The sequence below is a fragment of the Heptranchias perlo genome, chromosome 11 (assembly GCF_035084215.1).
Source record: "Heptranchias perlo isolate sHepPer1 chromosome 11, sHepPer1.hap1, whole genome shotgun sequence".
NCBI classification, from domain to species: Eukaryota; Metazoa; Chordata; class Chondrichthyes; order Hexanchiformes; family Hexanchidae; genus Heptranchias; species Heptranchias perlo.
The window spans coordinates 50,366,268-50,381,669 of NC_090335.1; the positions used below are offsets into that span (position 1 = coordinate 50,366,268).

Here is a 15,402-nt window from a genome sequence, read left to right on the forward strand (position 1 = left end):
AGTCAGCTACCTGGGCATGCACTGGGGAACAGTGTAATGCATGATGTAATATATAGTGCAAATCACAGAATATCGAAATAACATGGTACATACTGTGCTCTTCTCCAATCTCTGCTGAACCCATGCCTTCCAAACTTTCCTCCTGAATAGCTCTAAATAGCTTGCTACCTCAGATTATTTACCAGTTTTGCCTTTAGTCATAAGACCTGTGCGAAGGTTAGATGGAGGTGTTGGGCCTTCTCTTGTTGATGATCAATACCTGGCACTTATGTGATGCAAATGCATCTCATGACCCCAAGCCTGGATGTTGTCCAAGTCCTGGTGTAGGTTGCTTCATTATTGGAAGTGTGAAGAATAGAGCGGAACACAGTGGAACATCAGTGAACAGCACCATTCCTGACCTTATGACAGAGGGAATGGCATTGATAAAGCAGCTGAAGATGGTTGGGCCAAAGATGCTGTCCTGAGGAACTCCAGCAGTGATGTCCTGGGGCTGCAATGATTGGCCTGCAACAACCATGACCCTCTTCCTGTGTGTCACGCGTAGCTCCGACCACTGAAGGGTTTTCCCATTCAACTCAATCTTGCTAGGGCTCTTTGGTGCTACACCTCGTTGAATACTGCCATGTTGTCAAGGGTGACTACTCTCACCTCTCCTCCAGCAGTCAGCACTTACCAGTGTCTGCGTCAAGGCTATGACAAAGTCACAGCAGATCACAGTGCATTCAGAGCATAGTCATTAAAACAGTGTTTTCAAACTTGCCGTTGAATCATTTCATACAAATTTTGCACACGCCACAGCTGGATGAACTCAATTTTCAACCTTTATCAGTTAAGTGACTCATTAGCTGTTTGAGAAGTTTAAAAGAGCCATCATTACAGACGTGCCTTGACTGGTTGATATTTTTCCATTCCCACCAACAAACTTGCATTTTCAGGAAATGATCATTTCAAAACTGTGTGCTCCCAACAACAACAACTACAACTTGCATTTATATAGCGCCTTCAACATAGGAACAGTCCCAAGACACTTCACAGGAAGGTAATCAGACACAAATTGATACCGAGCCAAAGAAGGAGACATTAGATGGGAGACTAAAAGCTTGGTTGAAATGGTAAGGAGAGTCTTAAAGGAGGAGAGAGAGGTGGAGAGGTTTAGGAAGTGAATTCCAGAGTTTAGGGCCTAGACAACTGAAGGCACAACTGACAATGGTGGGGCAAAGGGAATGGGGGATGCACGAGGCCAGAGTTGAAGGAGCGCAGGGTTATCAGAGGATTGTAGGGCTGGAGGAGGTAACAGAAATAGGGAGGGGTGAGGCCATGGAGGGATACGAAAATGAGGACGAGAATTTTAAAATCGAGGCATTGGTGGACTGGGAGCCAATGTAGGTCAGCAGGCACAGGGATTCTAGGTGTGGAATAGGATATGGGCAGCAGAAATTTGGACCAGCTCAAGTTTAGAGGGTGGAAGATGGGAGGCCAACCAGGAGAGTCTGGAGATAACAAAAACATGGATGAGGGTTTCAGTAGCGGATAAGCTGAGGCAGGGGAAGAGACGGGTGATGTTATGGAGGTAGAGGTAGACGGTCTTTGCGATGGAGAGGATATGGGGTCAGAAGCTAAAATAGGACACCAAGATTGCGAACAGTCTGGTTCAGCGTGAGACAGTTGCCAGGCAGGGGGTGGATTCGGTAGCGAGGGGAATGCAGTTTGTGGCGGGGGTCAAAAACAATGGCTTTGGTCTTCTCAATGTTTAATTGGAAGAAGTTGTAGCTCATCCAGGACTGGATGTTGGACAAGCAGTTTGACAATACAGAGGCAGTGGACAGTTAGCGTTCATAAATTATATAGACATTGCATCTGTTTCTGTTTCCAAGCAGAGAAAAATATAGTCCACAGTGACATAGATATCATGAAGATGTAAATTATTTTCAAAGTAGCAAAATAAATATTTGATTCTATTTTTGTTGTCATGACTAATTGCATTATGATTGGTGAGTGTTAAATTTCTAGCTTGCTCCAGATACTTTTTCACTTGCAAAAATCTGCTTCCATCAGTGAGCTCTGACTCTCCATGAGCCAAAATGTGGTCTTTTATGGGAAGTAATCTGGGGTAGCAGAACATTGGGTGAACAGTGAATCATTTTTGCAATTACGGTACATGCTGGAAATGGTACAGGATCCCATCATACTTTCCCAATTTCTCTATCTGATGGAAAATACTATACTAGCAAACTATAAGAGTTTGGCTAAAAGCAACAAATCAAGTTTACTAAGAAGTAAGATTAAAAGAAGGATCAAAATAAACTGCAGGTTATAGTTAGATTATAATACTTCATGCAACTCACATTCCAAAACAATAAAAGTCAACTATAGCAGTTTTCTGCAGTACCTTAAGGAATTTAGATCACCTGTCCTTGATGTAAAGCTTTTATGTGACTAATGAACTCCATGGATTTCTGTGTTGCTTTTGTTTCTATTGCAAAATTCATTAAAAATATAATAGAGATTTTTATGATCTGAAAGTGAACAGATCTTTACAGTGAATTTAAGACTGTTGCTCATTGGTGTCAGTATAATTGCTAAGGAAATGTTTGTTGTTTAGGACACTCTTTAGTGTAGCATGTGATTTTCTGTAGCACCTGAATGAAGGAAACATAGCTGTTAGAGTTTAACCAGCAAGGTTTGCTAGGTCCAAATACAGAGAAATACAGTTCTGTAAAAACTTATATCTCCAAGTGTTATCATATGGGCTGAACTTGATTTGAACAAGGGATTACAGGAAATGACTGAGTCAAGGCATTTCTCCTCAGAGTGCCCAGAGACAGTTAAATCATTTTTGACTTTTAAACCGCAAATAAAAACCATACATTCCAGCTTGTTAAATTGCTTCATAAACCATCTGGCAGCAGAAAGAAATACAAAGAAATCTGGAAACATATGACGCAGGCTACTCTCCGCCTCCTTCAAAGAACTGAAATACAGTGGGGTTGGTTTCCACACTGACCACTGGTATAGTGCAAGATAGACTTCTGCTTTCTTTTCAGTTCATGGTCAAGCTCTATGTTTCAGTATCTCTATTACAAGTTGTAGGTATATGCTTATGTGATGCTCCTTCAATTTTAAATTCTCCACTCTGTCCAAACTATCTCCCCACCATCACAATGATTTCTTGATCAGTAAACCTTCAAAAACAAAAGATAATAGTGCAAGGTGGGTCTATTTCCTATGACTTTGAACAAGTGTTTAATCTGTTTGATCTACCATGACGAGGTGAAGCTCTTCTGGAATCAGAGTCAAAAAGGTAAGTTATCTTATGCAGCTTGTATCTTCTATATCCTGAGGAGACCCATGAGTTACAGGCAGTTTCACCTGATTCTATTCTCCTGATGCTCTTAACTTCAGCTTTCTTTTACAGTGTTTCTGATACTTTGTGCTTCATTGGAGGTCCTTTACCCTGCAACCAACAATATTTTTTTGAGAACACCAACAATATCAGCTTTTATAGTTTTCCCTTTTTTGTCTAATGTATATTGAAGTTTAAATGGATATATATTGTATTAGCATTCATAGCTATTGCCTTCTGAAGAACTATGGACAGGTCTACCTTTGTGCATTTGCTTCTAAGCGGTGAGACAGGAAACAAAATTACCTGCTTCAGACTTTTCGTTTTGGTCTCAGTGTTTCCCACTTTAATATTTTTTAATTCAGCAATGTGATCTTCTGTGTGTTTAATGCACCCTTTTAGAGGTTTTTTTTATATATATACTAGAAATAACGTCCCTTTTTAGTGAGAAAGTACAGTGGAAGTCCCGAGTCCTAGCCGACTGTTACCATGCTCTAGAAGGTTGGTCAGTGATTTACTATCAATCTTTATGCTAGCTGCAAATAAACAAAGTACACATTTGTACACATGAATTGTCCCTTATTTGCTGTTGACTGTGTTCATAGGGATGGAATTAGACAACCATATTTTTATCAAGAAGCAAAGAAAAATAATTACCTTGCTGGAAATCTGAATGAGAAACAGAAAATTGTAGAAATCTACAACAGATCAATCAGTACCTAAAAGAGAAGGATAGGTGAGGATCATTAAAATCAGTTTTTATTGCAGGTTTAAAAACCCGTATTTTCTCAGGCTTTACTTTTAGCAACAAATTAAAACAGGAGAAAATGGACGTTCTGAAAAAAATGGATAAATTCTGAGAAAATTGTTAAAATAATTATTTATTGGTACATTGCTACAAAAGGAAACAAAACGTTGCTTTATTGAGGAACACAATATTTGAGATTCTGGACCAGTTGCGAGGCACAGTAAAAACAAATCAGACAAATGTATTCTTCCAGTTCCCTTCATAAAAAGCAACAGCATTGTACAGGTTGGGTCATGGGTTAAAGTACAATAAAAATTAATCGCTTGGGCTAATTTTAAAAAATCCACATTCTCTTTTTTTTGCACTGAAAGTCAACTCCAGACTTTATCATTCCTTAAAGATAGGTTAACATATTGGGTGGGACCCTTCATCAAAATTGGCCAGAAGGTCATCCGAGGAAAAATCTTAACCTATCTTTCTCTTTCAGATCCTGACTGACCAGTAGCTCCTGTTTGTATTAAAGATTTTTTTGTTACCTTTACCATTGTCAGAATACTATGAAATTCAAATGCAGCTCTTTGTTTCCATCCTCAGTGCAACTAAGCCAAAGTGAACCCCTTCACTGCACTACTGAACTTTCCAGTTGAACATTCAACTATTCAAAGGCTCGGGTATTGGATATTTACATGTTTAGTATGGTGACACCATATGGATGTGATGACAAAGTAATATATGTCATATGTGATAAGGGGAATGGGCTCTATTTCAGCAGCCACCACCAATCAGGGCATTGTCATCATGGGGAACAAATGTGACTACTCACTCACATGCACATTCTGTACCTACACCCTGTATATACATATGTAAATGAAAACTCTTGACATATACACCTGTACACACACACCACATGTTGTACATGCATACTCTGTAGATATACACTCTGCACCTACACATTCTGTTTGTATACACTCTGTACATTCACACTTTGTACATACACATTGTACACATACACCCTGTATATAAACACTGTACATGCATACTATCCATATACACACCTTTCACATGGACACTTGGTACATACACCCTGTACACACACCCTGGACAGCTAATGTTATTCCTATATTTAAGAAGGGAGAAAGAACTAGTCCAGGGAACTATAGACCAGTTAGCTTAACATCAGTAGTAGGAAAGATAATAGAATCTTTACTCAAAGATGTAATAGAAAAACATCTAGAAAACAAAAATATAATAAAGACTGGTCAGCATGGATTTCAGAAAGGAAAGTCATGCTTAACCAAACTTATTGAATTCTTTGAAGAAGTAACAGAGAGTAGACAAGAGTACTGTAGTAGATGTAATCTATTTGGATTTTCAAAAGGCCTTCAATAAGGTACCGTATTGTAGACTCATGACATCCTGGAAGCCACATTCCACGGTGGTCCCCAGAGCCACGGTACCAGCAGTCTGAGCTTCCATTGCAGCAGTCTGAGCTTCCATTGCAGCAGTCTGAGCTTCCATTGCAGCAGTCTGAGCTTCCATTGCAGCAGTCTGAGCTTCCATTGCAGCAGTCTGAGCTGCAACCATAGCTTGCAGACTTTTGATGACGTCAGTTTGTGCTGCAATGGAAGCCATAACATCAGCCATTAGATGCTGTATCATGGTGGGCTCCACAGATATTCTGATGGAGGTGACCACCCATTCCATGTTGGAAAGGATGGGCTCCAAGTTCTGTGCAAAACCCTGTGCCAAGTTGAAGCTGGAATCCTCCATGCCCCTTCTCATTGTGCGCAGGCTTTCCAGTGCTCCAAGCATTTGGTGGTGTACGCCCGTCTTCTGGCCCATCGAAGTCCTCATCTGACTCCTCTGCAGCAGAACTAGTGAGTGATCTCACCATCCAGCAAGCAGGCACCTGTGGTATCCGTTCCCTCCGCCCCGGCTCCTGCGCACTTGTGCCCAATATCTCACCACATGCAATTCCCATCCTCTAACCTAGCCTCTAAACTATGCGCAATGTCAGTCTCTGAGCTGGTGGATGCAAGTATAAGATCAAGTGATGGTGTGCCTTCAATGTCTCCCTCCTCCTCCTCCTCATCGGACGGTGCCGCCATGTGTTCTTGGTTTTCTGCAATGACGAAGGGAAACAGGTTGAGTTGTGGAGCGGGGAGAGGAGCAAGTAAGACATGCGTGCCGACAGCATCCGCAGCACGTGAGAAAGAAAAGATTATGGAGGAGGGAGATGTGGGAAACGAGAAGGAGTATTAGATATGCAGAGACCCCCTTCATCGGGACCTCCAGCGTGGCATGTGGTCACGGCTGTAGTCACAACCTGCCCAATGATCTGAGGCACTGTCTCCTCCAGGGGGGTGAGGACATGTAAGTGTTCCCATCCTCCCTCAGATCTCTCCTGCAGCCGGCTGTTATACGCCACCTTCTCCTGCCAGACAGAGGACAGTGTGTCAGTGAGTATCCTGCAAGGTGTGTGGGTGATGTGCCTGTCATGGTCGAATAGCTGCCAGTTTGTGTGACTTGTGAGTGGTGGTTGTGTGGCCTGCAAGTGTGGTACTATGTGCCATGTGCGATGCATGGAGCAGTGGTGCAGTTGGTAGGATGTGCCACTTGACACTTGCATTCACCCACCTCGACCACTCGTGTCAAATCATTGAACTTCTTTCAGCACTGCACCCATGTGTGTGGTGCTATGCTCCTGGCATTCACTTCCTGGGCCACAGCCTGCCAATGCCTGTAGAGATACAGTCTGGAGGCTCTCCTGCCACCCTGCGGGCACATGTTGGTCCTCCTTTCATCCACCCCCTCCACCAGGACCTCCAGTGCATCATCGGAGAAGCCTGAGGCCCGCTCTTGTGCTGGTACAGCTATCCTTCCGGCCATCTTTCCCTCCAAGTGGACTGTGCCTGTCCCATTTAAAATGTATACCTGAACCTTTAAGAGGTGCAGTATGCCGATGACGTGCACTGAGCATGCCCCATTTCTGACTTCCTCATTCTCATGCAGCCTCTCAGCAGCGCAGGTAGCGCTGGCTGCATGCAGGTATCGTGGTAAGTAGCAGGTAGCTCAAAATTCATGTGCTGCCTGCGTAGGGGCCATCGGGCGCAGGGTACTAGCGGATTATGCTACCCGTGCCTGAAAATGGGCCTTATCGAATTTTTCTCCCGAAGAGTCTAAATGGGGTAGAGGAGCAAAGGGATCTCAGGGTACAGATACACAAATCACTAAAAGTAGGGATGCAGGTTAATAAGGCCATTAAAAAAAGGCAAACCAAGTGCTAGGGTTCATTTCTAGAGGGATAGAATTGAATAGCAGAGAAGTTATGTTAAATTTGTATAGAACCTTGGTTAGACCACACTTGGAGTATTGTGCACAGTTCTGGTCTCCACGTTATAAAAAGGATATAGAGGCATTGGAGAGGATGCAAAAAAGATTCACAAGGATGATACCAGAACTGAGAGGATCTACTTATCAGGAAAGATTAAACAGGCTGGGGCTCTTTTCTCTAGAAAAGAGAAGGCTGAGTGGTGACCTGATAGAGGTCTTTAAGATAATGAAAGGGTTTGATAGGGAAGACATACAGAAAATGTTTCCATTTGTGGGGGTGTCCAAAACTAGAGGTCATAAATATAAAATAGCCACTAATAAACCCAATAGGGAATTCAGGAGAAACTTCTTTACCCAAAGAGTGGTAAGAATGTGGAATGCGCTACCACAAGGAGTATTTGAGGCAAATAGCATAAATTTATTTAAGGGGAAGCTAGCTAAGCACATGAGGGAGAAAGGAATAGAAGGATATGCTAAGGATTAGATGAAGTAGGGAGGGAGGAGGCTCGTGTGGAGCATAAACGCCGGCATAGACCAGTTGGGCTGAATGGTCTGTTTCTGCGCTGTGGACTAGATATAACCCTGTACATAAACACACTGTATATACATGTTGTACATGCATATTCTGTATTTATACACTCTACCCCTATACATTCTATTTATAACACATCCTATACATTCACACTTTGTACATGCACATTGTACACATACGTCCTGTATATAAACACTGCACATGCATGCTCTGCACATGGACACTCGGTACATACACCCTGTATATAAACACTCTGTATATACATGTTGTACTTGCATATTCTGTATTTATACACTCTGCCCCTACACATTCTATTTATAACACACCCTGTACATTCACACTTTGTACATACACATTGTACACACACGTCCTGTATATAAACATTGCACATGCATGCTCTGCATATACACATGGACACTCAGTACATACACCCTGTACATAAACACTTTTTACATACACACTCTGTATTCATGCAGCATCTGGTATTCTTATTTACACACCGCTGACATGCCCTTATCCACATAGAATTCAATTTTAAACACTCATCCAAATATCATTATTTTGTTTAAAAGGGCAGTTTCACAAATCTGCCTGTGATGGCTAAATTGCTAAAACCAGATTAAAGCACTGGATCTAATATTCAACAGGGAATCTTGCCTGGAAATCAACTTGTGAAGTGAGAAGTACAAAAGAATCAATGAGGAATTGTCTGCTGTTTCACTCGGTTTAACAATGAGGCAATGTAGTCACTTCCACTTGCTTCCCATTTGCTCTTTTCCCTAATGTTATACTTTCAATGTCAATCTCCTCGCTTCAAAAAGGAAATTTTACACCAGTAAAAGTGATTGGTGTTTTTATTTCCCAGTCTTTATTTGGTACCTGTGCCAATTTTTAATATGACCAATAGATGGTGCACTCTGCACCAACAAAATGCTTCATCTTGAGACAGGGGAAATGAATGGGTAAATCCAGATCATGGAGTGAGACAGAGGGAAACTGTGGAGGACCCAGGGGCCAAATTGTACTAATATACCACCTTTAGAAGATGAGGAGAGTTTAGGAATTGAAGACCTGAACAAGGAAAACTGGAGGAGAAAAATCAGTTAAATTTTTTAAGGTGGTTTTCAAATTTAATTTTTCCGCCCTGAATATTTGGTGCAGCTGTAATTTAATTGATTCACAGGGCATTTAAAGGAATATAAATGAATACTAAAGGCCTTGGCATGGCTGTTTTTACTGTACTGGTACATTAGTTTCTATGTTTCAGAATCAGAGTGGTTTGTTGGCCATCGGCAATGATATTGAGGTACAGATCAGCCATCGTCTATTTGAAAGGCGGAACAGGCTCGAGGGACTGAATGGCCTACTTCTGTTCCTATGAATGCAGCAGAGCTACCTTACCTTGCCTGAGATTCTTTTAGGTTGGTAAGTTTTACCTAGACTGGTGGGTGATGTGCTCCCATCTTCGCAAACACCGTTGCTACAAACGGATTCAAAACTTGACATGAGGCGATCACGGAAATGAAAATCGTGTGGTTTCTATAACAGGCAATCGAATATGTAAAGCCAGTTTTACGCCCAGGAGGCAAGTTGAAAATCTGCCTCGAGATGTCAACAGACTAAGCTGGCTTCGTCACAAGGGTATGATATCCTTCCACCAAAAGAAAGACAAACTTCACCTCACCCAACATGACCATTTCTGGTATCTTTAAATCAAATACATTTTCCAGAACTCAATAATGCTCTGAAAACTCCAACAAGAATGAATCCCCTGTAACTTTGGATCCTCAATTCCAACTGTGATTTTTCTAACGAGAGGCAACTACAGATGACATAGAAACATAGAAAAATAGGAGCAAGACTAGGCCATTCGGCCCTTCAAGCCTGCTCCACCATTCAAAATGATCATGGCTGATTGTCTAACTCAGTACCCTGTTCCCGCTTTTTCCCCATATCCCTTGATCCCCTTAGCATTAAGGGACAAATTTCTTTAATTTGAAAGTTCATCATTGCTAGTTTTTGTTGTTCATGCAATCGGACATATGGGGCTCGATATTAGCAGGGCGACGGGTTCTCAGCAGGGGGTCGACTGTGCGCGTGGGTAACGCACCCAGTGAAATCAGTGTGCTCCGCACGCAATCGCAGGCTAATTGGAGCCACTTTCCTGTGCTTCCGGGTTCCCTGTTGCTAAGCTGCGCGGCGGGCGGACTGCACATGCGCAGTAAGGTCTGTCAGCTGGAGGAGCTCTATTTAAAGGGGCAGTCCTCCACTGACAGATGCTGCAGAAAAAAGGAAAAATTACAGCATAGAGCAGCCCAGGGGGAAGGCTGCTCCTAGGTTTAATGATGCCTCACTCCAGGTATCATTGGATGGGGTGAGGAGGAGGGGGAGGACAGAGATCTTCCCCCCGACAGGCGGGAGGAAGCAGCCTGTCTCTGCCACCAAGAAGGCCTGGCTCGAGGTGGCAGAGGAGGTCACCAGCACCACCAACATATCGCGCACCTGCATACAGTGCAGGAGGCGCTTCCATCACCTAAGTAGGTCAGCCGAAGTGAGTACACTTACTCATTCCCCTACACTCCGTCTCCCACATCACCGCCCCCACCCCACATCTCCTTCTGCACTGCCAACACTACTCTATCACATCACCCCTCACACCCACTCAAAGCTCATCCTCATCTTACCTGCACTTACTCACCTTGCCAGTACTCATCCCACCACTACCACTCAACCCAATCCTCATACAATCTCATGGCTCTATCTCATACTCACCCTCTCATGCATCTCTTTCACGGTCAGCCTCACTCAACCTGCCACTACCTGTGCTGCAGCCAGAAGGCATGCATCACATATGTGCAGTAGGAAGCGTAAGGCAAACGTGTTGTGAGCATGAAGGGGATGCACAAGGGTGTTTGAGGGTTTGTCATGGTGTTTACTTATATTGAATTTCTGATCAACTCACATAACATATATTATCACCACTACTGCCACATCTTCGCAAATCTTGTCTGGTTTGTGCAATAATGCCTTTTCCTGAGGATCACAATGAAGACCCACAACTGATGCCACCCATTGTGTCACTGCAGAGTGGGTGTAGGTGTTTTTGCAGGGCTTTTTTGTGCAGACGACTGAGAGATGTCGGCGGTGGCACCCTGGAAGGATACGGAAGAGAAGTTGTTGAGGGCAGTGGTGACTTTGACAGCGACAGGTAAGAAGATGGTGCTCGGGCCAGCCGGGAGCAGCTCGGCATGAAGGAGGCTGCAGATGTCCACGACTACATGTCGAGTGACTCTGAGCCTCCATGTGCACTGCTGCTCAGAGAGGTCCAGGAAGCTGAGCCTCGGTCAGTAGACCCTGTGCCAAGGGTAGTGCCCTCTGCGATGCATCTCTCTCTGCCATTGCCCTCCCTCCTACTGTGCAGGTGGATGTGTCACAGCACTGTGTTGTGGAGCTCCACGTGTCAGAGGTGGACGGCGTGGCCAGCGAGGCTGGTGATGCTGTTCGTCCTCCGAGGAGGTCATGACTGCAGCTACGGCGGCCCCCATCCGGAAGATGTACATTTGAGGGGGTCCGCAAGGTAGGTACATGTGTCTGGACACCGGGTAAGTGTGCAGGTTGGTGAATTTTATTGTTAGGAGGAGGGTGGTGGAGGCCAAACTTTGTCCAAAGTGACAGAGTGGCCTCCTGCAATGAGTGAGGGTCTCCCCCCACCCCCCCATCCATCTGTCAAATGGACCTTTGCAGCTGCCACAGGCTGATGGCTGCAACACATCCATTTCAACTCGGAGTGTTTCCCCCAGTACGGGAAACAGTCCCAGTTCATTGCAAAATCCCATCCCTGCTAAAATATCAGGTCAATCAGGTCTGTAAACAACCTGAAATACTTGTTTAAGTACTTTAAGTGGCACCCTGCTGGCTTTAATTGCCGGCGGGAGTCCCACATTCGGGGGCTGCGCGCTCATGTCAGCGCGTCACTGGGGAACCTGGAAGTGGGCGGGTTGGAGCCGGGCTCCGGACCCGCCCCGGGAATCACTGATTTTCGCAGCCCCCCCGCCACGAATGCACCCGATTGCGGGTGCTAAAATTGAGCCCATGGAGTCAAAAGTATTCTAATCAAAACATTATCCATTTCCCTACAAAATTCATCACTTCACACTGAATTCATTACAATTAATTTCTGTTATAAACAGTATTTTGATTCAAGCTTTTAGGAGAAGGTAAGGGGAGTATTCTGGGTAAAAAAGTTTTAAAAATCTCCTCTCTTGTAGGCACATGCCTCAATGTCAATCAAGGGTTTTCCAACACTCAGATGACTCCTAATCATTAGGGGCGATTTTAATCCTGCCTGCCCACTGGGGACAGGGCACGCAGGCAGTTATAATTGCTGTAGAGTACTTACAGCTGCCGCTGCACAACATGGGGCTGCTGAAACAGAGGTTCAGGTGTCGGGACAGGTCTGATGAGATCCTACAATATGCTTCACTAACAGCCTCCCGTGTTAAAGTAGCGTGCTGCATCCTGCACAACCTCGCTATACAGAGAGGTCTACATTTGGAGGAGGCACAGCAGCAACAGCAGTCCACATTGGATGAGGAAGACCAGGGTGAAGGTGAGCTAGCAGCAGAAGAAGGTGGGCCACCTCGATACCTTGCAGCAAGAGTGGGAAAGATGAGCTAATTGCCCAGCGACTCCGGTGACCTGCTCATTCCCCTGCCCTGAAAACGTGCACAAAATCCCTCTGCATTAATAGTCCTTGTTAAATCTTTCACCATTCTCTTAATCGTGCATTAAAGAACATTCGGGGAGAAATTGTTCCCTGTTATTTGGGCATTAAATGCTCGTCGAGAGCAACAAATTTCCAGGTGTGAACTCCCATGCCCGGATGTGCGCTGGCTGCCAATTTGGCAACCGGTGACTTCTGAGTGCCCAGGGTGCCCGTCTAAAACAAGGTTATGCCCCTTGCTTAAAAGAGGTCAATGCCTATTTCAGGACCTAATGCCAAATTTGGCAAAAACCGGGTTGGAGCATGGGCTGCTCAGTTTTTCCAGGTCTACAGCGGCCTTACTACTGGTCCTTAAAGGGACCGCTAGAGGCCATCGAAGAAGAGGTGAGTCTTTTTCACTTACCTTAATGAGGAGCAGGTATAAATATACTGCAGGCCACTGCTGGCCTACACTCACCTCACTCCCGTTCATCTCCCCCCCCCCAAAAGCACTCACCTGAAAGCTGGCTCCACGCCCAAGCTGGCCGATTTTAGGAAGGACCCAACTGGTGAGCTGCATTGTGATGCCCGATTGGTGTCCGTAGTTTGCTGGTGTTATGTAGATAAGGCCCGAGGCCCAATTCAGAGCGAGCCTGGAGCCTCCATTTTTGGGCGCACATTGTGAATGCATCGCCGATTTCACACCAGTGCCCGGCGATAACTGGATTTCTCAGCCTTTGAAACTATTCAGCCAACTTCTAGATCAATGATATACTGATAATGCAGACACAGGAGTTGCTATTAAATCACACTGCAGATCAACGCGCCAAATGTGAGAACAGTGATTAATTTAATTCCAAACACAATAATTACCGTAAATTCATTTCTCACTCAAGTGTCAACCAATGGTACTTTTTTTGTAAGAAAGATTTACTAACTCTGCCACTCTTACAAGATGCTCCCCCAGTGGCCACAGCAAAGCTGGTGAAAGTTGCTCATGTGCGGACCATTGAGATGCTTGTGGCCGATGACTTCTGGGCGTTCGAGCCTGTTAGGGTCCGACTGTGAACTGCCGCGCCTCGGCTGCTGCCGGGCAGTCTGGCTCAGATGACTTCCTGGCACCAGGATGGGTATTGTTGGAGGGGGGTGGCGAAGAAACAGACATGCTGACATCCTGAGATAGGTCAATATATCCTGCTCTCATTGCACCACAGCTGCTCCCGTGGGGCTGGAGCTCATCACTTCCACTGATCTGCGGGAGAGCAGACTGCAGAAGATGAGCCCCCTCCTTGAAAGCCCCTGTCTATTCGGTCCACCAATCTGTCCAAGGTGGACACCTGTCTCTCCTATGTGGAGCCCAGAGCCTGCGTGGGAGCTGTTTGAGCTTCCACTAAATCTGCAAAGGCTGCTGACATTGGCTTCTTTTGTGAGGGCCCAGCTATAGCGTTTCTGAAGGTGCCCACACTCTCCAGGGTAGACTGCAGACTACTGATACAATGCGAGATGACACCCCATAGGCTGGAAGCATACTCCTCCACACTTTCAGTCATTGTGTTGAAACCAGTAACAGAATGTCTGGGGCTTCCTATTACTAATCAGATATTTTTATTCCACAGTAGTAGCAGATTCTAGGAGTTTAATCATGGACTTTATATTAATTCTTAAATAATGCACATGGCCCCTTAACCTCACCAAATTTGCATTTTTATTTTTCAAATGTACAGCTAGTTATTTCAGTATGTTCACTGCCACAGATGTTTATTTTGAAGAAACAAATGTTGCAATTCCAAATAGGCTCCATATTCTAAGGTGCATATTGCGGATCCCGAACTGGTAACAATGGAAACAGTATTGTGCCTCCAGCCGTCCTTTCTTGCTCAGTATTGCTCACAATGCCTGTGTCCGATAATGTAGGTTTCTGTGCTCTCCCTGGCTGCAATGATTTACTAACTTCATAAGAGTATTTAACAGCTGTTGCACCTATCGTAGCTGACCTCTGACGGTACTATAGTTACTATCTTTGTTACTGAGGTTGCCACACTTCACTGGTTCCAACGTAACTCCTAGAGTAGTTCTACCTGACGTTTAGAAATTCTTATGCTTTGTTTTCTCAATCTTGGAGCTGATTACATATAGCACAACATATACCTGGGAAGGAGTTACAAGACTGTAACTTTATTCAAGATTTCAGATGATAGAATTACTCATAAGGCCGTGACTTGCAAATGACAACTGGATGTTAATACTTTTTCTGGTTGCAGTTTTTTTTTAAACTCTTGCTGTTTCACGGCTTAAGTACAGCCCATTGTTTGTTACTCCATTAAAAGCCACACCAGACAGTGGAATAATTTTTGTTAGTGGCAATTTTTCTTTTGCATAAAATGCATGGACTGTGTAATCTTCTCCATGTGATCTTGCTCTGTGTGATCATATTCTGACTACTTCACTGATCAAAGGAAACACGAGGTAATTGTTTCTCCTTTTTTACTTTATTCTATTGATTAATGCTTAAATCAAAAGTTAACAGTTAAGTAAAGCACCACGGGGTAGATTTTCCGTCCATATGGTTTTCCGGCGACTGGTTGGCAGAATGCACTGGCCAGCCGACCGATAGTGCCGACGGGAAGCCCGGTCTATTTTGAGGTGCAGTCTTCATTAACATAGTGCCAGCGGGCTACGGGTGGAAAACAAACACCCCGGGGCAGCCCACCAGCTCCACGCAATATTGGGCGGTCTGCCTG

General features: G+C 44.4%; 1 protein-coding gene across 3 annotated transcripts in view; it reads left to right on the forward strand.

Moving 5' to 3' along the window:
• Nucleotides 1–15,402, forward strand: part of casr (calcium-sensing receptor) — a 75,049-nt gene that overhangs the window by 13,395 nt on the left and 46,252 nt on the right. Inside the window, exon 1 of one of the 3 annotated variants that reach the window (XM_067992997.1) lies at nucleotides 3,037–3,304. The exons of the other annotated variants lie outside the window; for them this stretch is intronic. The gene's annotated coding sequence lies outside the window, so the exon portion shown is untranslated. Of the gene's footprint in view, nucleotides 1–3,036; nucleotides 3,305–15,402 lie in introns of those variants that run through there. 3 annotated transcript variants of the gene reach the window in all.